Source organism: Schistocerca americana, chromosome 8 (genome assembly GCF_021461395.2).
Source record: "Schistocerca americana isolate TAMUIC-IGC-003095 chromosome 8, iqSchAmer2.1, whole genome shotgun sequence".
Classification (NCBI taxonomy): Eukaryota; Metazoa; Arthropoda; class Insecta; order Orthoptera; family Acrididae; genus Schistocerca; species Schistocerca americana.
The window spans coordinates 471,153,644-471,176,368 of NC_060126.1; the positions used below are offsets into that span (position 1 = coordinate 471,153,644).

Genomic DNA, 22,725 nt, shown 5'->3' on the forward strand with positions numbered 1-22,725 from the left:
CTCTGGATTGAAGGCTACGTGTTTAGTAGTCCTTTATTGTGCCAGTCTGCGTTCCAACAGCTCGGCTATGTGGTGAGTAGCAGTCTATCCTTCAATCCTTCCCAAGTTTTATTACATCCTGGATTTTTCACTATTTTATTTGTTTTAATGTACTTAGTAACAGGATAACTTAATTCCGGTACTGTCATCGATAATAACAATGACAACTGTGGCAGTCCATTATTTCCGCTTGTTGTACAGGTAGAATTTTTTAAACGAATCTGCTTTCGGAAATGACAAACGTATTTGTCATTGTCGCCTTGAATTCCAATTTACCTATTGCTACTACGGCCTAACGTACCTATATAAGTACGATGTGCAATTAAAATCTCAAAATGCAGTTAGAGGATAATGTTGCCTTGGTGATATATCAGGTAATAAGCGAACAATAATCTATGCATTTCGCATTTAGTCACTTCTTTGTTTTAAATTCGTATTTCTCATTAAACTTCTCTTCACCAACGGGTAATACTAAATATTACGACCGAAATTAGAAATTACAAGCAATAATTCAAGGAAGAATAGGCAGTATCTGTTGCAATTTTTTTTTATTTATTTAATTTGTGACGCATTTCACTTTCACCGGAGCATCATCAGTACAAATTTATGAGCCACGAATCAGCTGTAGAGCTACATTGTGAGTTAAATAAATCAACCGAGAAACCGCGACCCGAGCTGTGAAAAGAGCGTATCCAAAGAGAAACTTTTCGTGGGTTGGCAGGAGAGCCAACACCGGTTTTGAGAGGAAGCCGAAAGGCACGCGTTTTAGCTCACGCAGGCTGACGTAAGGTCTGGAACAGGACAAGGAAATTAGACTGTCGCAAAAAAGGACGTAGCTGTTGGAATACTTAACTTTAATCCGTAAATGGTGAAAAATCGCTCTTGACGGTACATGTTTTACAGCATCAATAGTAACTGGTAATGGCGCCTTGCTAGGTCGTAGCAAATGACGTAGCTGAAGGCTATGCTAACTAGCGTCTCGGCAAATGAGAGCGTAATTTGTCAGTGAACCATCGCTAGCAAAGTCGGTTGTACCACTGGGGGCGAGTGCTAAGAAGTCTCTCTAGACCTGCCGTGTGGCGGCGCTCGGTCTGCAATCACTGATAGTGGCGACACGCGGGTCCTACGTATACTAACGGACCGCGGCCGATTTAAAGGCTACCACCTAGCAAGTGTGGTGTCTGGCGGTGACACCACAAACCTCACCGGATAAAACACTCGAGGACCAATGGCAAGCGTGCAGAAAGTCCTGCAATGACCAAAAGTAGCACCGCCATCCAATGAAAATTACAGGATACATCGCGGACCACTACCAAGAGTGCATAAAGTCCTGCAGACAACAAAAAAAAAAAAAAAAAAAAAAAAAAGGCACGACATCCGAGTTTTATAGAACAACGTGCCATTTTTGGTGATTGCAGGACATTCTACACTCTTGCTAGTGGTCCTCGTGTGTTTTACCCGGCGAGTTTGTCTTTGTTTATTCTCCTTTCACAACTCGGTCGTGGTTTCTCAGTTGCTCTATTTAAATGAAAATGTAGCCTTGTAGCTGATTCCTGGGTCATAAATTTGTACTGAGGAAACTTGTTTTTCCCCCAGATGTCTAATAATGATGCTGTGAAACGCGTCACAAATTAAATAAACAAACAAATCATTTTGTTACTGAGACTGTCCATTCTTTCTTGAACGTCTCAAGAGGTTGCTGTACCGCTAACCTAAAGACAACAACTCATGGAAATTTATTCATGATGACTCGTTCGGTTCAGTTTTAAAGATGTTTTATCTTCATTACCACAGTCACCCTTACCCCAACGACTACACTTGTACCGAATTCTGTTATCGTTTTAAAGCCAACGGCCTTGCAGCAGTGGTAACACCGGTTCCCGTCAGATCACTGAAGTTAAGCGCTGTCGGGCTTGGCTAGCACTTAGATGGGTGACGGTTCTCTGCCGAGCGCTGTTCGCAAGCGGGGCGCACTCAGCGCACGTGAAACCACATGAGGATCTACTTGATTGAGAAATAGCGTTTGTGGTCACGAAAACCGACAACGACCGCGAGAGCGGTGTGCTGACCACATGCCCCTCCATATACTCCTCCAGTGGGGTTCAAATGGTTCAAATGGCTCTGAGCACTATGGGACTTAACTTCTCTGGTCATCAGTCCCCTAGAACTTAGAACTACTTAAACCTAACTAACCTAAGGACATCACACACATCCATGCCCGGGGCAGGATTCGAACCTGCGACCGTAGCAGTCGCGCGGTTCCGGACTGAGCGCCTAGAACCGCTAGACCACCGCGGCCGGCTCCTCCAGTGGGGCATTCGGCTGAGGATGTCACGGTGGTCGATCGCTACCATTGGGCCTTCAGAGGTCTCTTCGGACGATGTTCAGTTAGTCATCTATTTAAAACTATAAAAGTGCGGAAGTTTCGCACGGGTCCCCTGGTATTTGTCTTAACGGTGTTAATCCTCTTAGTGAGAATATTATGACACTTTTTAAATTTTTAAATTCGGTGAATAATTATATGAAATACTGGAAACAACATCGGGTGATGCTGAGAGAATAATACTAGGAAATGTCCGCCCCTGGTAGCTAAGTGGTCAGCGCGACGGGCTGTCAATCCTAAGGGCCCGGGTTCGATTCCCGGCTGGGCTGGAGATTTTCTCCGCTGAGGGACTGGGTGTTGTGTTGTCCTAATCATCATTATTTCATCCCCATCGACGCGCAAGTCGCCGAAGTGGCGTCAAATCGAAAGAATTGCACCAGGCGAGCGGTCTACCCGACGGAATGCCCTCGTCACACGCCATTATTATTATTAGATTAGAAAGTGAGACAATTAAAGTAGTAAAGGAGATTTGCTATTTGGGGAGAAAACTAACTGATGAGGGTCGAAGTAGAGAGGATATAAAATGTAGACTGGCAATGGCAAGGAAAGCGTTTCTGAAGAAGAGAAATTTGTTGACATCGAGTGTAGATTTAAGTGTCAGGAAGTCGTTTGTGAAAGTATTTGTATGGAGTGTAGCCACGTATGGAAGTGAAACATGGACGATAAATAGTTTGGACAAGAAGAGAGTAGAAGCGTTCGAAATGTGGCGCTACAGAATAATGACGAAGATTAGATTGGTGGAACACATAACTAATGAGGAGGTATTGAAAAGAATTGGGGAGAAGAGGAGTTTGTGGCACAACTTGACAAGAAGAAGGGATCGATTGGTAGGACGTGTTCAAAATGGCTAAAATGGCTTTGACCACTATGGGACTTATCATTTGAGGTCATCAGTCCCCTAGAACTTAGAACTACTTAAACCTAACTAATCTAAGGACAACACACACATCCATGCCCGAGGCAGGATTCGAACCTGCGACCGTAGCGGTCGCACAGTTCCAGACTGAAGCGCCTAGAACCGCTCGGCCACACCGGCCGGCAGGACGAGTTCTGAGGCATCAAAGGATCACCAATTTAGTAATGGAGGTCAGCGTGGAGGGTAAAAATCGTAGAGGGGGACCAAGATATGAATACACTAAGCACATTCATAAGGATGTAGGTTGCAGTCGGTACTGGGAAATGAAGAAGCTTGCACAGGATAGAGTAACGTGGAGAGCTGCATCAAACCAGTCTCAGGACTGAAGACTACAACAACAACAACAACAACTGGAAACAAAATTTTTGGCGCCTCTGCGTGCCATTAGATAGGCAACCTGCAACTGGAACCAGTTTAGTCATTTAGTAACATATATTCTAGAGTGTTCGATAATAGTACGGAAAGTTCCTAGAATGCAACTTGGAAACAGCACATACCGCACTGATCTGCACTCCGGCAAACTCGTGTCAAGCGACGAGTGAACGATCACCGAAAATTTATAGCCAGAGTACGTGTTCACCTCGTAGTAAAAGTAAGTTACGAAGCTAACGAAGAACAGCGGGTATATGCGAATGTGGTCGCCGACAAGAGAAGCTCGAAAAGCGATATTGTCAGACACTCACCCCGCTGGCCCGGGCCGGCTTGGCGGCGCGCTGTGCTGTGTTCGAGTGATCGGCGGCCGGCTTCTCTGCGGCGCCGACTCTGGCGATGGTTTCGCAGGCGGCTGACTGGTGCGTCACAGATGGTATACAGCGAGAAGCAGCGGCGGCTGCGACGCTGACGGCAGCCAGCGACGTCTGGGTCAACAGTGCCCCGGCGCTGTATCACGGCCCGCGGTTTCGCGCAACTTCGTCCTCGCCGACACCGCCTGACTTACGGCCGTTCCGGATCTCGTGCGTCACTGGCACAGAGAAGTACCGCCCGTAATAGAGCCCAGCAGCTCTGCTGAGATGCGGGCCGTGTTATATAGAGCAGCGGGAACATTACCCAAGTTTAAGTACTAACTTCCTTCTGTATCTGATACCTATCCCCACTCCCCCACCACCTCCCACCACACCGTAACCACACCTCCCAGTCAACGCTGTATTAAGTCTCCGAGCGGTGCATGTCCTTCGAGTCGCACACGCCGGACGCAATGTTGGATATATGACCGATCGATAATGATGTCCGTTCTTTCCTCGACGACAGAACTGAGACACATCGAATGGAGATAAATTACCCTGTTTGACCGATTATTAAAATAATGGAAGCAGGAAGAAAAAGTAAAAAATTAACAATAAAATTACACTACTCGCCATTAAAATTGCTACACCAAGAAGAAATGCAGATCATAAACGGGTATTAATGGACAAATGTACTATACTAGAACTGACATGTGATTACATTTTCGTCCGCAGCTCGTGGCCGTGCGGTAACGTTCTCTTTTCCGGCGCCCGGGTTCCCGGGTTCGATTCCCGGCGGGGTCAGGGATTTTCTCTGCCTCGTGATGACTGGGTGTTGTGTGATGTCCTTAGCTTAGTTAGATTTAAGTAGTTCTAAGTTCTAGGGGACTGATGACCATAGATGTTAAGTCCCATAGTGCTCAGAGCCATTTGATTACATTTTCACGCAATTAGGGTGCACAGATCCTGAGAAATCAGTACCCAGAACAACCACCTCTGGTCGTAATAACGGCCATTATACGCCTGGGCATTGAGTCAAACAGAGCTTGGATGGCGTGTACAGGTACAGCTGCCCAAGCAGCTTCAACACGATACCACAGTTCATCAAGAGTAGTGACTGGCGTATTCTGATGAGCCAGTTGCTCGGCCACCATTGACCAGACGTTTTCAGTTGGTGAGAGATCTGGAGAATGTGCTGGCCAGGGCAGCAGTCGAACATTTTCTGGATCCACAAAGGCCCGTACAGGACCTGCAACGTGCGGCCGTGCATTATCCTGCTGAAATGTAGGGTTTCACAGGGATCGAATGAAGGGTAGAGGCATCTCGTGGTCGTGCGGTAGCGTTCTCGCTTCCCACGCCCGGGTTCCCGGGTTCGATTCCCGGCGGGGTCAGGGATTTTCTCTGCCTCGTGATGGCTGGGTGTTGTGTGCTGTCCTTAGGTTAGTTAGGTTTAAGTAGTTCTAAGTTCTAGGGGACTTATGACCACAGCAGTTGAGTCCCATAGTGCTCAGAGCCATTTGAACCATTTGAAGGGTAGAGCCACGGGTCGTAACACATCTCAAATGTAACGTCAACTGTTCAGTCAGTGCGAACAAGAGTTGACCGAGACGTGTAACCAATGGCACCCCATACCATCACGCCGGGTGATACCCCAGTAAGGCGATGAGGAATACACACTTCCGATGCGCATTCACCGGGATGTAACCAAACACGGATGCAACCATCATTATGCTGTAAACAGAACCTGGATTCATCCGAAAAAAGGTCGTTTTGCCATTCGTGCAACCAGGTTCATCGTTGAGTACACCATCGCAGGCGCTCCTGCCTGTGATGCAGCGTCAAGGGTAACCGCAGTCATGTTCTCCCAGCTGATAGTCCATGCTGCTGCAAATGTCCTCCAACTGTTCGTGCAGATGGTTTTTTTCTTGCAAACGTCCCCATCTGTTGAATCAGGGATCGAGACGTGGCTGCACGATGCGCTACAGCCATGCGGATAAGACGCCTGTCATCCCGACTGCTAGTTATACGAGGCCATTGGGATCCAGCACGGCGTTCCGTGTTACCCTCCTGAACCCACTGATTCCATATTATGCTAACAGTCATTGGATCTCGGCCAACGCGAGCAGCAATGTCGCGATCCGATAAACCGCAATCGCGATAGGCTACATTCCGACCTTTATCGAAGTCGAAAACGTGATGGTACGCATCTCTCCTCCCTACACGAGGCATCAGAACAACGTTTCACCAGGCAACGCCGGTCACCTGCTGTTTGTGTATGAGAAATCGGTTGGAAACTTTCCTCATGTCATCACGTTGTAGGTGCCGCCACCGGCGCCAACTTTGTGTAAATGCTCTGAAAAGCTAATCATTTGCATATCACAGCATCTTCTTCCTGTCGGTTAAATTTTGCATCTGTAGCACGTCATCTTCGTGGTGTAGCAATTTTAATGGCCAGTAGTGTATAATCATTGCAAAACAGTAATTTCGGCTTCCCTTGAAAACAATCAGAGTATACCACCAGTTTATACTTGATTCAGTCTTAGGATAGTTGCGAGCGTTCGGGCTCATAGATTGTAGCCAGTGAAGCCACTCTCACTGGTGAGAAGAGTTCGACGAGGAATGCTACTAACAACGGGATGCCACAACATTGGGCCCACGGATGTCAAACTTTGTACACCTTCGCCGGCCGGGGTGGTCGAGCGGTTCTAGGCGCTACAGTCTGGAACCGCGCGACCGCTACGGTCGGAGGTTCGAATCCTGCCTCGGGCATGGATGTGTGTGATGTACTTAGATTAGTTAGGTTTAAGTAGTTCTAAGTTCTAAGGGACTGATGACCTTAGCAGTTAAGTCCCATAGTGCTCAGAGCCATTCGATCCATTTTTTGTACACCTTCAGTACGCTATATACGAGTAAACAACATAATGAGCAAGTAATGAGGTGCACGACTTTCGCAAATTCGAGAAAATCGCAAGAGAAGTTATACGCTTGTATTTTCTAACTGATGTATGTGTGCGAAGTTATCGGTCGCACGAATTCGTAATCACGTGGTTAACTTTCTCACGTTGCAAGAAAACCACGATTTGAGTCCCGCTAATACTTAATTTCATCGCCACTGGTCACATTACTTAATTTGCATAACATCTGAGAAGTAACACACTTAAGAGCCAAAGAAACTTGAACACCTCCCCAATATCCCATAGGGCCACCGCGAGCACGCAGAAGTGCCGCTGAACGATGTGGCGTGGACTCGACTAACGTCTGAAGTAATGCTGAAGGGAACTGACACCATTACTCCTGCAGGGCTGCCCATAAATCCGTAAGATTACGAGGGGGTGGTGATCTCTTCTGAACAGCACGTTGCAAGGAATTCCGGATGTACTCAATAATGCTCATGTCCCGCGAGTTTGGTGGCTAGCAGGAGTGTTTAAACTCATAAGAGTGTTCCTGGAGCCACTCTGTAGAAATTCTAGACGTGTGGGATGTCGCATTGTCCTGCTGGAATTTTCTAAGTCCGTCGGAATGCAGAATGGACATGATTAGATGAAGGTAGTCAGACAGGATGCATACGTATGTGTCACCTGTCAGAGTCTTATCTAGACGCATCAGGAGTCAGATATCACTCCAACTGCACACGTCCCACACCATTACAGAGCCTCCACCAGCTTGAAGAGTCCCCTGCTGACATACAGGGTGCATGGATTCATGGGATTGTCTCCAAACCAGTACACGTCCATCCGCTCGATGCAGTTTGAAACGAGACTCGTCCTACCAGACAACATATTTCCAGTCATCAACAGTCCAATGTCGGTTTTGACACGCCCAGAAAAGGCGTAAGGCTTTGTGTTGTGCAGTCATCAAGGGTCCACCAATACTTCGGCTCCGAAAGCCCACATCGATGATGTTTCGTTAAATGGTTCACACACTGACAATTGTTGATGGCCCAGCATTGAAATCTGCAACAATTTGCGGAATGGTTGCACTTCTGTCACCCTGAACGATTCTCTTTAGTCGTCGTTGGTCCCGTTCTTGCAGGACCGTTTTCCGGCCGCAGCGATATCGGAGATTTGATGATGCGTTGTTTTAACGGCCTACTAAAAATGTGCAAAGTTTGAAGTAAATCTGTGCTACAAAGATAAACGGGGCGCCTACTGCGCTAACCCGAATAATGCTTTGTTACTAATTCTAGGTATATGCCACTGGACTTGGAAATTAGGAAAAGGGTTGCCTTTATTCGTTAACGAAAGGCAATCAATGGAAGTAGGAAAGGAGCTTGGAACGGGGGCCAGTTCGAAAAGGGTAATAAAAGAACGCGTATTACAACTGTGGCAAAATTAATGGGACACTTCAGGCACAGGCAGGAGAACATAGGAACATCAGCGAGAGATTAAGAATCAGATTTCTTAGCCCGTCGAGTTGTTTAATACATTTTATGACTGTCCATGGCCGGAATGCTACATGTCTACGCAAAATCAAAAGACAGATGAATAATAGGTGCACCACATTGTGGGACTGCGAAATCCATGAAGTTGCAGCGAGTAATGAACGTAGTTTCCAAATGCTACTCGGAGATGAAGAGGTTGGCACAGGAGAGGAATTCATGGCGGGCAGCATCATACCAGTCAAAGGACTGATGACTCAAAAAAAAAAAAATGGACCTCAGGAACTAATGATGGTAGATCTCAAAGCAGCACAAAGTAGCGGGTCGACCTGGCGCACGTTTGACACTTCTGCATCTGCAGTACCCGGAAATGCCAAGGAAGACATTTCGAGGCATTCAACCATAAGCCAGCAATGCTGCTATCCAAATACTCTGCAGATGGAAAGAAGATAAGTAAGATCGGCGAGCACCGAATGAAACACTTTCCGAAGAATCTACATTGCGTTTGTGAAAGTGATAATGGAAGTGTGGACTTTAAGACGTAACGGTAATGGGTGGAATTTCTTCCTATCGTGTAAACACTGCTGACGTGCTGCTCGACGCCCAAGGAATCCAGAAGGCAGTGGCTGTTGATCGTGGTACTACGGGGTCTGATCCAGTAGCAGTAACAACCATCTACAAGTTAAATGCATCAGAAAATTAACAAACAGAGAACAGATTATGTAGGGCTTATAGTGCTATTAGTAGTTGGGTAAGTTGTTAAGGTTTTTTATTGAAATTCCGTAGTAGTAGTAGTAGTAGTAGTAGTAGTAGTTGCAGTATTAAGTATCAGAAACAAATATTTAGTATATGAATTTATTACTAACGAAGTAAATGTGATTTGCATGGCCAATTCTAGCTTTCCGGATAATACGCTGTAATAGTGAAGAATAAATAAATACGTTACAATTCATGAACGTAACAAACTACCGTTTCTTCCTCCTCTTTGGCATTTCGCACAACGGCTTAGTTGATTATTCCTTCTAATGGCTTCTTTTACTCCAGTCGAAAGCTATTAACGTCTTCCCGTCCATTGCTCAATCAGTACAGCTTGTCTCCTCTAATAACCTTCGGCGGCATTTTCTGTAGTGTTTCTCCAGATACGCTTAAGACAAAAAAGAGCTATGCACCACGAAGGAATTATAAGAAGAGGACGGAAATGTGGTGTACAAGTACAGATAATGTCAGAATAATTACTTAATTTACGAGGATTGTCCAGAAAGTAAGTTCCGATTAGTCGCGAAATGGAAGTCACTGGGAACATCCGTTAAAGCTTTGCACAAGATGTGTTGGTTAGTGCCTCTAGTATGCCCGTCGATCGTGTCGCGTCGCTCTTTTCAGTTTTGAGTGAACAGTGAGCACGTAAAAATGCGTAGGGAATAGCTTCTCTCGCCAAGTATGAGGGCCTGGTTAGAGATTTCGCCTGTGTCATGCAGCCCACACAACACAACTGCCGAGCAGTTTCTTCTTCGTGCCAATTCTCGGCCGCACACTGCAGGGGCAATGAAGATGCTCCTGCAGCGTTCCCAATGAGAAGTGATCACCCACAATACGATCCGTAATTGGCTCCCCTTGAGTCTCATCTCTGCTTACAAGAACCGCTGGCTATGAAGACAAAAATTTTCCACAGACAACGAGCTGCAGACCAATGCAAATAACTGGCCGAAAGCACAGGCGGCTGCTTTCTATGACGAGGATATTGGAAAGTTGATACAACACTACGACGGCACTCGAAGCTGGAGCGGCGACTATGCAGAGAAGTAGGTGGAAGGTGTACCTAACTGTCGCAAATAAAACGTTTCTGGTTTTCACTGTGGTTTCCATTTCGCGACAGATCGGAACTTACTTTCTGGACAACCCTCGTGTTCAAGAGAAAGAGCTTCACAAATTGAGGCAAGCCAATAAGGCATCGGCCCACCTCTGGCCCTTTCGCGAGCAGTTATTCGGCTGAGCATTAATAGATAGAGTTGTTGAACGTCTTCCAGAGGGATATCGCGCCAAATTCTGTCGAACTGGCGCGATACACTGTCAAAATTCCGAGACGGTTTTCAAGTCGGGACGGATCTGGCAACCTCGCTGGCCGAGGTACGGTTTGACATGCACGAAGACAAGCACTACGAAATTCTCTCCGTGTGTGGAAGGGCATTATCTTGCTGCACTGTAAGGCAAGTGTGGCTCACCATGAAGGGCTACACAATGGGGCGCAGAATATCGTCGACGTACCGATGTGCTGTAAGGACGCCTCGATTTCAACCAAAGGTTTCATGTTATAAAATGAATGGCACTCCAGACCATCACTTCTAAATGCCGAGCCACATGGCGGGTGACAGTGAAGATGGTACTCACCTATGGCTCGGGCGTCTGCAGAACCGCCTCTGCTGGTCATCGAGGCCCAGTTCGAAGACATCACGGAAGCCATTTCTACTCCAGTCAATGAGATACTAGGCCGAAGACTGATCTGGAGACGCCCTGGAGCCAATGGGATACCAACCTGAGTGTCACCTGCCGTACAGCCTGGCAAACAGGGGCGATGGTCTGGGGTGCCATTTCTTTTCATATGAAGACTCCTTTGGTTGTCATCCGCGGTAGCTTTACAGCACATCGGTACGAAGAATGTAATACCGCTTTGTTGCCTCATGGCTGGCCATCCTGGGCTTACATTTCATCAAGATAATGTCAGCCCACACCCGCTGAGTGTTTCTCTGATTGTGTTTCATACCTGTCAAATCGTATCTTGGGCAGCAAGCACGCCAGATTTCTCCCCAATCGAGAACGTTTGGAGCATTATGGACAGGACCCTAAAATCAGCTCAGGATTTTGACGATCTAACTGCCAATTGGACAAACTTTGGCACGGCATCACTCAGGCGGACGTCCAACTATCAATTAATACGAAGCCAAATAACTGCTTGAGTGAAGCCGGATTTGCACCAACGCTTTACTGATTTGCTCAATTTCTGGAGCTCTCTTTCTTCTTAATAAATCATCCAGTTTTTTTTTTAAATTGTGATCATCTGTTTGTCTGTAGATATACATCACATCTATCGATTTTTCTCCCATTCGGATAATTCCATCCTGCGGCGTCGATTTTTTTGTGTTAGAGTGTACCTGCAATTTCGGTTTTTTTTTCATTGTGTATTTGGATTCGGCTTAAACAGAAACTGTTCGTCACATGTTTTATGCGACTAGCAGTATAAAAGGAAAGCGTTGCCTTGTTTTCCATTCCCAGACCTCACTGTGTTCGAGTAAATTTAACTGATTCAGAGCTAATCGTGATACAGACACACGCAATGCTGGAATAAATGGACGCAGCAGACTGATTAAGGCTATGAAAGATCTTGGCCCTAGAAGTGAACCTTTTGGTCAGGAATCCGTATTTTATCATTGAAAAATGTCAGACATGGCACGTGAGGCAACATTCACTCGAATCAAAGACACGATTTAAGTGAAAACTTAATCTTATTACAAAAAGCATTAGAATGGACAAGCAAAGTCACTCAGTGAGGGTCAGAATTTGTTAATAATCATGTATCTGTGAAATTTATGTCGACCTACCTCGACATCGATTACAATGACTGTCTGTCCGCGCGGGAAGCTGAAGAAACCCATGAAATAAAAATGTGGGAAAGAAAACCGATCATGAATCTGAACTTCAATTTCGTGATGGTCATTACACAGTGAAACCCAGTAATTTTCTGCCATTGCGAGGCATAAGTTTAAAATTTGACTCAAAGGTGCCGTCAGCCTTCCTCTGCAATGGTGCCCTATGACGTCACCCTAGGTCTCAGCGACATTTCAAATAGCAGGGTGTTAACAAATATGAAGAAAAGGCCGCAGCCAACGAAATTTGAACGTGATCCGAAGCAGTTAAAGGTACTTATCCTTTTTAAGCCCTCCAGTTTTCCCCTCTCCTGTAGTGCGATCACGCGGGAGTGCAACATTGACATCTATGTGAATAAAACAGCAAACGGTCCTTTTTAGAAACTCCAGTACGGCCACACCCAGAGCCACCCATGCGACTTTGTTGAGCACGTTACAAATGTACCTGTCACAAACTTCCACAACAGTTCAACTTGGCGGCTGCTCTAGCAAGTTAGGCAAACCCCACCAATGAGCTGCTGAAGAGGTTTCTAACCCTCAGGCGCTAAAGCAGCCGCCTGGCGGTTTTGGTGCTGAAATTTCTGAAGGTACATTTCTAACGTGCCCAAAAGAGATACGTGCTGTTTTATTCACACACATGTTAACATTGCACACCCACGTGATCACATCACAGGAACACGGTACAGAGGAGTGTTGATAAAACATATGTACCATTTGCTGCTTCGGATCACGTTCAGATTTTCTTGAAAGGGTTTGAAAGATACCTAGTGGTTCTAACATTTACGCGAGAGAAAAAATAGCGTTCCTTTCGCATTCCAAACGGGTCCGACCACGTTCAATGGACATGCAAATGGTTCAAATGACTCTGAGCACTATGGGAGTTAACATCTGAGGTCATCAGTCCCCTAGAACTTAGAACTCCTTAAACCTAACTAACCTAAGGACATAACACACATCCATGCCCGAGGCGGGATTCGAACCTGCGACCGTAGCAGTCGAATGGACATGCAGCAGTACAATATCCCCAGAGAATGGTTGAAACATCCAAGGGTGTCAGTACTGTCACTGGCTGTCAAGGACATCTTCCAGTTGTTCATACCACTGCGAAATGTGGTTTTCGACCCCAAAATGTGTGGGAGTAAACGCCCCAGAGAAGGGATGGTTTCGTTGACGCCATTTATGCGACCTCCTGAGGCATTTTCCTGTCGATTCTGAGCGGCGATGTCTGTGACATGTTTTCCTCGCCTTCCCATAAGAAAACTGCATGGTTTCAACTCTGGGTGTCGCAATTCTGACCTCTGTCTTGGGTGAGAGAGGTTGTGACGACCTTCGGTTCGTGTTCACGGTAGCGTTGGATAGAATTGTACTGAAATTTGGTGTCAGTGTGACGTCATTATCTAACGTTACAGCTCACATGAATTTCCGAGCTGTGGCTTCATCTCGCATGTGTCGATACCTCGGTGTTCGAACCGTTGCCGAGACCAAGGGTGGCGTAACAAGGCTCCATGCTTATGCACCATTACACAGGACAGCTGTAGATACTTTTGAGCCAAATTTAAAACTTACGCGTCGCCATGGGAGGCAATTATCGGGTATCAAATAAGTGATCCTTTAATTCTGTGGTGCAGTGTGTATTTGCATAATTGACGCGTTGTATCCACACGCAACTACCCATCAGTCTTATAGGTAATTCCATACAGACGTGATAGGCTGCTTATGCAGTAACGTAGACATGAAGATGATCAACTTTGGTCGAAACTAGTGATGTCAAAAACAGAAATGTACCACAAAGGTACAAAATTTTAAATTTCATAACAGTTGCTAAATCTCTCTTGACGAATAGGTTAGCAAATGTGAAAACTACTGTTTTATTATCGTGTTTATTGCATGAGAAATAACCACAAAAGCCAAATATCAACTGAAAATAGCAGTGGTGTGCGTGACCATGTGGAGGGGCTGTCTGGGGACAAGGTGGTGGTGGGAGAGTTCTGTATTTCACAGTGATCCTACCTACATGGTCCTTGCGAAAGTAAGCCGTGAGTTATAGCAAGTATTATATCAAGTTAAAACAAATATTACATCACAGTAATCAGAAGAGAAGTTAAATTTAAGTATCGAGGATCAGTCATCCAGTCTACTGGAGGAGAGAAAGAATCACGATTAAGAAAGATGTGCTCAACATTTCAGTACACAAAAGATGCTCATGGCAAGAAATGATTGTCCAGAAACATAAAAATTCATCATTGCAAGACGGTAATTCCACCAACGTGCGCAAAACAAACACTAATATTAAGCTCAGTAAAAGACCGCGAAGAAATCAGAAAAAGGGAAAGAATGGTTGTGACTTGTGAGGAAAGTATTAAGAAACAGGTCAACATTAGAAACATTTAAACTAAGAAGTTACACATAATATACAAATAGAGTGACATAGAAAAACGTACAGACTAAGTAAGGAAAATAGGATATACTCAAATAATGGACTGATAAGAAAAATTGTACATCACTCTGAAAAAATTAAGAAGGCAACCTAATATAGCCTAGGAAATTACATGTCGACTTAGAAGAAACAGGCCTAAATAAGCAAGGATTTGAAGGATGTACAGAAACCAAAGTAGGAAGTGGAAAGAATCCAAGGTGAAATAGTGCAGAAATGATAGGGAAGAAAACAGATAGCAGAAGAGAACTGAAATAAGTGAAGAAATGTAGCATTGGAGAAAGTGTGATCTAACATACCATGTTTATGGCGGTCACAAATTATCGATTCTGTTTCACTGCAACCAGTTATTGCTGAGCAATGATTTCCTACAATTGTTCTCCCTTCGGTCAGATGTGGTTTAACCAAGTTGTAAGTTCACAAAAAGATGGCTATACATAAATGACAGAATGAAAAAAAACAGTGAACAATAATTTATAAAATTTCTTTTAACTATGACTTGTGAGGATACAGGTTTCTCACAGGTACAGTTTTTTTATTGAGTTTTTCACTTTTTGTAAATTGTAGAAATGACATCATGTAATATCTTAAGCTGCTGTTTAATTTACTGGTTACTGTGTGATCGGTTTCAGTCAAAGATCGTTGTCTAGCACTTGTTGTACATCACGTCCTGGCAGCAGGAAAAATTCAGGCGAAAATTATGTCTGAAAATTGAAAAGAAATACACGCAATACTTGGAGATTTTTTTAACAGGAAGACATATATACATAGAAAACATAATATCAAAAAATAATAATTATAAATGGTGTGTCGTCATGTAGAGACAGACGCGTAGCGTGTCAGTTACAAACCACTATCCACTGAATACACAAAGTAAAATGGCAAAGATTCATGACCAGTCGTTAACGTAAAACACCGAAAATCTGTAAACACCGCAGATTTAGTTCTAGTGAATTGCCCTCCATGCCTTTGTGACAAAGTAGTAAAAATATTATCAATATTTTTTTCAGTTAGAGTCGTTCAATCAAAATGTAATTTGGATTTAATGAATCCAAGATCTCCTAAATCAAGAGCGCAATCAAAATTATATAAAAATAGCCTCATAAGACCAGTCGTTAAGTAAAATGGCAACTCTTTTTGTTTATTAAGTAAACACTCAAAGAAAATGATTAAGTATAGTTAAACTTATATTAATCTGTATTCTTTAAATACGACTGAACTGATTAATTAAATTAAAAATGTTAAAGTCCCACTAGAGATCAGATTTCTTTCAGTAGAAATGTTAAACTTACGTGCAGTTAATATTCTAAAGAACATTTGTTTGAAATATGCCAAAAATAATTGAACTTACTGATCTTATACAACCAATCTTATCCCACTTCGCTTTTAATGGAAAAAGCTTCAAGTAAAATAATGGCCTAGCAATCAGCTGTAGTCTGGTATAGAAAATAAGCCTTTCAAAGAACAGCTAGTGCTAACTGACAAGATAGTATATTATAGACGCTATGTAGATGACATGCTTATTTTGTTCAGTGGAACAAAAATGGAGGTATTCACTTGCCATCAGAAATTCAATGAACTACACAAAAACATTCAATACACTACTGGATATAAAAAAAACATGAGTAAAAACCTTTTAGACGTTATCATCCACAGTCTAAATGGTACTCATGGATAGAAAATAGCATTTTTATGCTATGGTATACAGAATAATCTACTTACCACTATCTGATAAGCGAACTGAAATAGAACTGAATACGTCGAGACACTTAGCCATTGAAAATAGGTACAATCCTGGAATACTTAATGGAATCTGAAGAAAAAAATAAGAATTGTAAGATATGTAGGAGAGCAATGACGTTAATAGTTGAAATGATAAAATAAAAATCAAAGTACACGGCCTTGCCATATATCTGGCAAATATTTGCCAGATCTACACATTTCGTAAAACAAGAGTAGAAACTGGTTTTCCAGCTGGAAACGCAGTTCATGTCAGCCATATATAAGGTGCAGCGCAACGACTGCAATAAATATTAAATTCTGCAAATTGGTAGAAAAAATGTACACAACACAAAGAACACGGTAACACCAACACCACTGACATTTGCTGATCGTTCAAGAGATGAAAAGTGTGTAGTAAATAAAACTGAAAATAGTATTACTATTTTATGTAAAGCAGAGAAAGGGTGATACATACATGTAGCTCACAGGTGAGAGAGAATTTTTTATTAATGTTAAAGTTTCAATTTCCATTTCTAATGAATAACTTGCACTGAAAAACAAAACAAAAATATGGAAATGTTTGTGATATATTGATCAAAGTTAATACTAGTCATAAAGGTCAGTTGATTGGAACTAAATCTATGGTATTTATAGATTACAATTCTTGTACACTAACAGGTCCTCATAATTTTTCGTATTTTAGTTTTTGTATTCCTCGGATAGTAGTTTGTAATTGGCGCTCCATGGATCTACCTCTGCATGAAGAAACATTATTTGTATTATGGACACTGTTTTTATGTATGTATGTAACTCTTACTGTTGACAAAATCCTGTAAGTATTGCTCGTATTTTTACTGCAGTTTTAAAACATCATTTTCATCTGAAAGTTTCTTGTTTCTGTGACGTGCGTAGGATAGGTGCTGGATAACAGACTTCCTTCGAAACCGATCGCTCAGTGCATTATAAACTGAACAGTATCTTAAGGTATTGCATAATGTCGTTTCTACAATGATCACGTATACTTTTTCGAAGGGAGTTACATGGAACACAGCACTGCATGACTGATTTCGTCTTAGGACTCGTGTGGAAATTGAACGTCATTTTCCTCCAAGAAACGGTAACCAAGGTTCTGTCAGCTCCCCAGCGACGAAGTTTGAGGATGATAAGTCAGCCGCACGGACTTAATTCCTTTTACGGGACGTCTCACTTTCAGTCTCATTATTTAAGAATTATGCGCACGCTAGAGTTAATTGGCCACCGTCCATCAAGCACCACAGATGACTCGCAGTTGCTTGTTGTTCTCTTTATAAGCCTTCTCTGTGCCTTACCTGTTGTTGCTCTTAATTTGTGAGGTATGACGTACCGCTTCCTGGTCAGGGCGAGTGACTTGTTCTGTGGCAGCTGCCAAATGTGGTTACATCTCTCTTATCACGATCCCGGCACGTCACGAGGTGCTAATTACTATTTTATGTACATAGACTGAAGCGGCGAAAGAAAATTTGACCAAGGCTAGGAATCGAACCCGGGCCTCCCGCTTACTAGGCATGTGCGTTAGCCACTTAAACACTGTGCCAAAGTGGCTAACGCAGTGCACGCATTACCATGACATGCTCCATCCTCGGTCCAAATTCTCACTGCCGAGGTGGGAGTGTATCAAGATAATCCGTGCAGCTGCGTTAAGCATTGTGCCAAGCTGGCTTACTGGCGAACGCGCCTGCCTAGTAAACGAGAGATGTGTTAGATTCCCGGCCTTGGTACAAATTTTCACCTGCCGGTTCAGTATATGTACATAAAATCATGTCTGTATGAGATCAGTGAAGTCTCTGAAGTTGTTTCATTTCATTTGCGAATTACTATTGGCTACAGGTTTTACTTAATAGGAATTCTCACCATTCCTAGTTGCTACGAGCCAACTATTACAACAACTTTGTCAAATTACGTTATAATGAAATATTTGTTGCCAGCCTAGTCAAAGCCCCACCTACTATAAAACTTATCATACCGTCACGTACGTCCAAGTGAGTAACAAACGATGTTGAACAGAAATAAAACAATAGCAATAACAATGTCTAAAAATTAGTACTTCGCATTTTTTTTTTCTTAATCACTTTAGGTTAATCTAATCTTTTTGACACACTGAGTTCAGAAATGCTATGGGTTACTGAACAGCATACGCGGCTTGTAGTCTCTTCCAGGTGCTTTTCTAAATGTCATTCTCTGAATTTCTTGTCATGGTCTTTTATGTCACGTTGTCGCGTCCTAACACGGGATAGGCAGAAGTCAGGGAGTTTGAGGTCAGTATGCAAGATGCGAACGATGAGGAGCAAATGGAGAAAGACAAGTTCCGAGTGGCAGGTTGATGACTTCGACCAACGCCAAAGACAGTCACAGGACACCTACGAGAGGCGCGGATTCTTGGATTCGACAGGATGCTTGCACCAGGAGCCTCGTGGAATTCGGGGCTCTGACTAACACACGACAGACACGTAGCCGCCTATGCCCAATACTGTAGTACAAGTTTATATGCCAACTAGCTCTGCAGATGATGAGAAATTGATGAAATGTATGATGAGATAAGAGAAATTATTCAGGTATTTAATAGTCATGGGTGACTGGAATTCGGTAGCAGGAAAAGGGAGAGAAGGAAAAGTAGTGGGTGAATATGGATTGGGGCTAAGAAATGAAAGAGGAAGCCGCCCGGTAGAATTTTGCACAGAGCATAACTTAATCATAGCTAACACTTGGTTCAAGAATCATGAAAGAAGGTTGTATAGATGGAAGAATCCTGGAGACACTGACAGGTTTCAGATAGATTATATAACGGTAAGACAGAGATTTAGGAACCAAGTTTTGAATTGTAAGACATTTCCAGGGGCAGATGTGGACTCTGACCACAATGTATTGGTTATAAACTGTAGATTAAAACTGAAGAAACTACAAAAAGGTGTGAATTTAAGGAGATGGGACCTGGATAAACTGAAAGAGCCAGAGGTTGTAGAGAGTTTCAGAGAGAGCATTAGGGAACGACTGCCAAGAAAAGTGGAAAGAAATACAGTAGAAGAAGAATGGGTAGCGCTGCGGGATGTAGTAGTGAAGTCAGCAGAGGATCAAGTAGGTAAAAAGACGAGGACTAGTAAAAATCCTTAGGTGACAGAATAAATATTGAATTTAATTGATGAAAGGAGAAAATATAAAAATGCGGTAAATGAAGCAGGCAAAAAGGAATACAAACGTCTCAAAAATGAGATCGACAGGAAGTGCAAAATGGCTAAGCAGGGATGGCTAGAGGACAAATGTAAGGATGTAGAGGCTTATCTCACTAGGGGTAAGATAGATACTGTCTACAGGAAAATTAAAGAGGCCTTTGGAGAAAAGAGAACCACTTGTATGAATATCAAGAGCTCAGATGGAAACCCAGTTCTAAACAAAGAAAGGAAAACAAAAAGGTGGAAGGAGTATATAGAGGGTCTGTACAACGGCAATGTACTTGATGACAATGTTATGGAAATGGAAGAGGATGTAGATGAAGATGAAATGGGAGATACGATACTGCGTGAAGACTTTGACAGAGCACTGAAAGACCTGAATCGAAACAAGGCCCCGGGAGTAGACAACATTCCATTAGAACTACTGACGGTCTTGGGAGAGCCAGTCCTGACAAAACTATTACCATCTGGTGAGCAAGATGTATGAGACAGGCGAAATACCCTCAGACTTTAAGAAGAACATAATAATTGCAATCCCAAAGAAAGCAGGTGTCGACAGATGTGGAAATTACCGAATAATCAGTTTAATAAGTCACAGCTGCAAAATACTAACGCGAATTCTTTACAGACGAATAGAAAAACTGGTAGAAGCCAACCTCGGGGAAGGTTTGGATTCCGTAGGAATGTTGGAACACGTGAGGCAATACTGACCTTACGACTTATCTTGGGAGAAAGATTAAGGAAAGGCAAACCTACGTTTCTAGCATTTGTAGGCTTAGAGAAAGCGTTTGATAATGTTGACTGGAATAGTCTCTTTCAAATTCTAAAGGTGGCAGAGGTAAAATACAGGGAGCGAAAGGCTATTTACAATTTGTACAGAAACCAGATGGCAGTTATAAGAGTCGAGGGGCATGAAAGGGAAGCAGTGGGTGGGAAAGGAGTGAGACAGGGTTGTAGCCTCTCCCCGATGTTATTCAATCTCTATATTGAGCAAGCAGTAAAGGAAACAAAAGAAAAATTCTGAGTAGGTATTAAAATACATGGATGAGAAATAAAAACTTTGAGGTTCGCCGATGACATTGTAATTTTGTCAGAGACAGCAAATGACTTGGAAGAGCAGCTGAACGGAATGGACAGTGTCTTGGAAGGAGGATATAAGATGAACGTCAACAAAAGCAAAACGAGGATAATGGAATGTAGTCGAATTAAGTTGGATGATGCTGAGGGAATTAGATTAGCAAATGAGACACTTAAAGTAGTAAAGGAGTTTTGCTATTTGGGGAGCAAAATAACTGATGACGGTCTAGGTAGAGAGGATATAAAATGTAGACTGGCAATGGCAAGGAAAGCGTTTCTGAAGAAGAGAAATTTTTTAACATCGAGTATAGATGTAAGTGTCAGGAAGTCGTTTCTGAAAGTATTTGTATGGAGTGTAGCCTTGTATGGAAGTGAAACATGGACGATAAATAGTTTAGACAAGAAGAGAATAGAAGCTTTCGAAATGTGGTGCAACAGAAGAATCCTGAAGATTAGATGGGTAGATCACACAACTAATGAGGAGGTATTGAATAGGATTGGGGAGAAGAGGAGTTTGTGGCACAACTTCACAAGAAGAAGGACCGGTTGGTAGGAAGCGTTCTGAGGCATCGAGGGATCACCAATTTAGCATTGGAGGGCTGCGTGGAGGGTAAAAATCGTAGAGGGAGACCAAGAGATGAATACACAAGCAGATTCAGAAGGATGTAGGTTGCAGTAAGTACTGGGAGACGAAGAAGCTTGCACAGGATAGATTAGCATGGAGAGCTGCAACAAATCAGTCTCAGGACTGAAGACCACAACAACAACAATGACTAACACTATTTATTTGCGATAAGACTAACTACTACACTGATGGCTAAACCTAAAGATTAGAAAAAGCGAAGGTAGCAACTGGTTGCACAACAGTGTCTGAAGACACTGGGCTGGGTGCCAGCTGAAGTAGCGAATACTAGCAGCACTCCAAGTGAGCTTACTGAGGCAGTTCGCGAGCGACACGGAGTCCGCGGCTGAGCGGTCTGACTGAGAACTCTCTCTGAATACAGAAACATGGGTTTTTAAAGCATTGTGGCGGCGCACCGTTTCTCCCTTCTTACAGTCGACCCGCCTGTCCACCGGCACCTAACAAGCTTCGGTCAATTTGGCGGGTATCTCTGCACCTCCAGGGTGCCTATGGCCAACCAACTTAGATTCGTCCCTTGCTCCTACTCGGTAGGTAGGGGTTCTTCTGGATTTTACATTAACAAACTCCAAGTTTGGTATCAACAGAGTTTAGCTGAAAGCTAAACGTCAGTGCCACCCCTATTACGGCCAGCAACTACAGTGTTTTACGTCACTTGGCCACGCCCTCCGCCCTTGTGTGGGTGGGGACTGCTGTGATATAGCACTCTAACCTGTGTAAGCCGATTAACGCTGCAGTTCTGAGGAGCAGGCTTCAAGCTTGCTGCCTCCGCTTCATGGCCATTTCCTACGGTGACGCCTTACGGTAGCATCTAGGCGGTTTCTGGAATTACCAGTTAATTCTCTGTAACGAAACTTCTCCCATGGGACAGCTGCACAGACCGTCTGCAATTTGCAGGCCTCTGGTGTTACTATTTACCTCCGGGAAACTAAACTTTTGCGTGCTCTCTGCGTTGTGTCTGTGATTTCTTACCTAGAAGTGCCCTTAACCGTAAAGGAGTCACTATGTCGTCAGTACATGACAATGTTTGCTAGATTTTCTTAAGGTGCCTTGTATTTTATGAGCTTTTATTTTGGGTCTTGCATTTTAAGGAAATTTGAAGTTTTCATCGTATGTCCTTTTTGGGACTGCATTCAAATACTATTTAGCCGTTAGTGCTAACGCAGTTGACTTCACATTCTGTCCCACTGAAGCCTTGTGTATTGCCTTGTATTTAAGGAGTGTAATGTTTAATTCTCTCTATATGTGTTTGTTGCAGGATAGATTAGCCATTATATGACGAATCACTTGCGAGCGACTTCATTGTGACGTTCACCGAACAATTTTGCTGTGTGACTGTTAAGAGGTAGCTACTTTGGTAAGGCAGCCGGCCAGCTGATTACATCAAGTCCTCAGTACTTTCCACTTGCTACCTCGTTGTTAAACTAGTCAGCTGTGAGATGTCGTTTGTCATGCCTCTATTTACTTTGCTGCCCGCCGAAACCACATTCTGTTTGTGTAGCTATTTAAGCGACTACTACCGTTGTTTGCTTCCCTGTCACCCTGAAGTTGGGGGGGGGGGGGGGGTTGG

At 43.5% G+C, this 22,725-nt stretch overlaps 1 protein-coding gene across 5 annotated transcripts in view; it reads right to left on the reverse strand.

Moving 5' to 3' along the window:
• Nucleotides 1-22,725, reverse strand: part of LOC124545129 (putative fatty acyl-CoA reductase CG5065) — a 278,021-nt gene that overhangs the window by 141,350 nt on the left and 113,946 nt on the right. The window contains exon 2 of one of the 5 annotated variants that reach the window (XM_047123955.1): nt 4,022-4,299. The exons of the other annotated variants lie outside the window; for them this stretch is intronic. The gene's annotated coding sequence lies outside the window, so the exon portion shown is untranslated. The remainder of the gene's footprint in view (nt 1-4,021; nt 4,300-22,725) is intronic. 5 annotated transcript variants of the gene reach the window in all.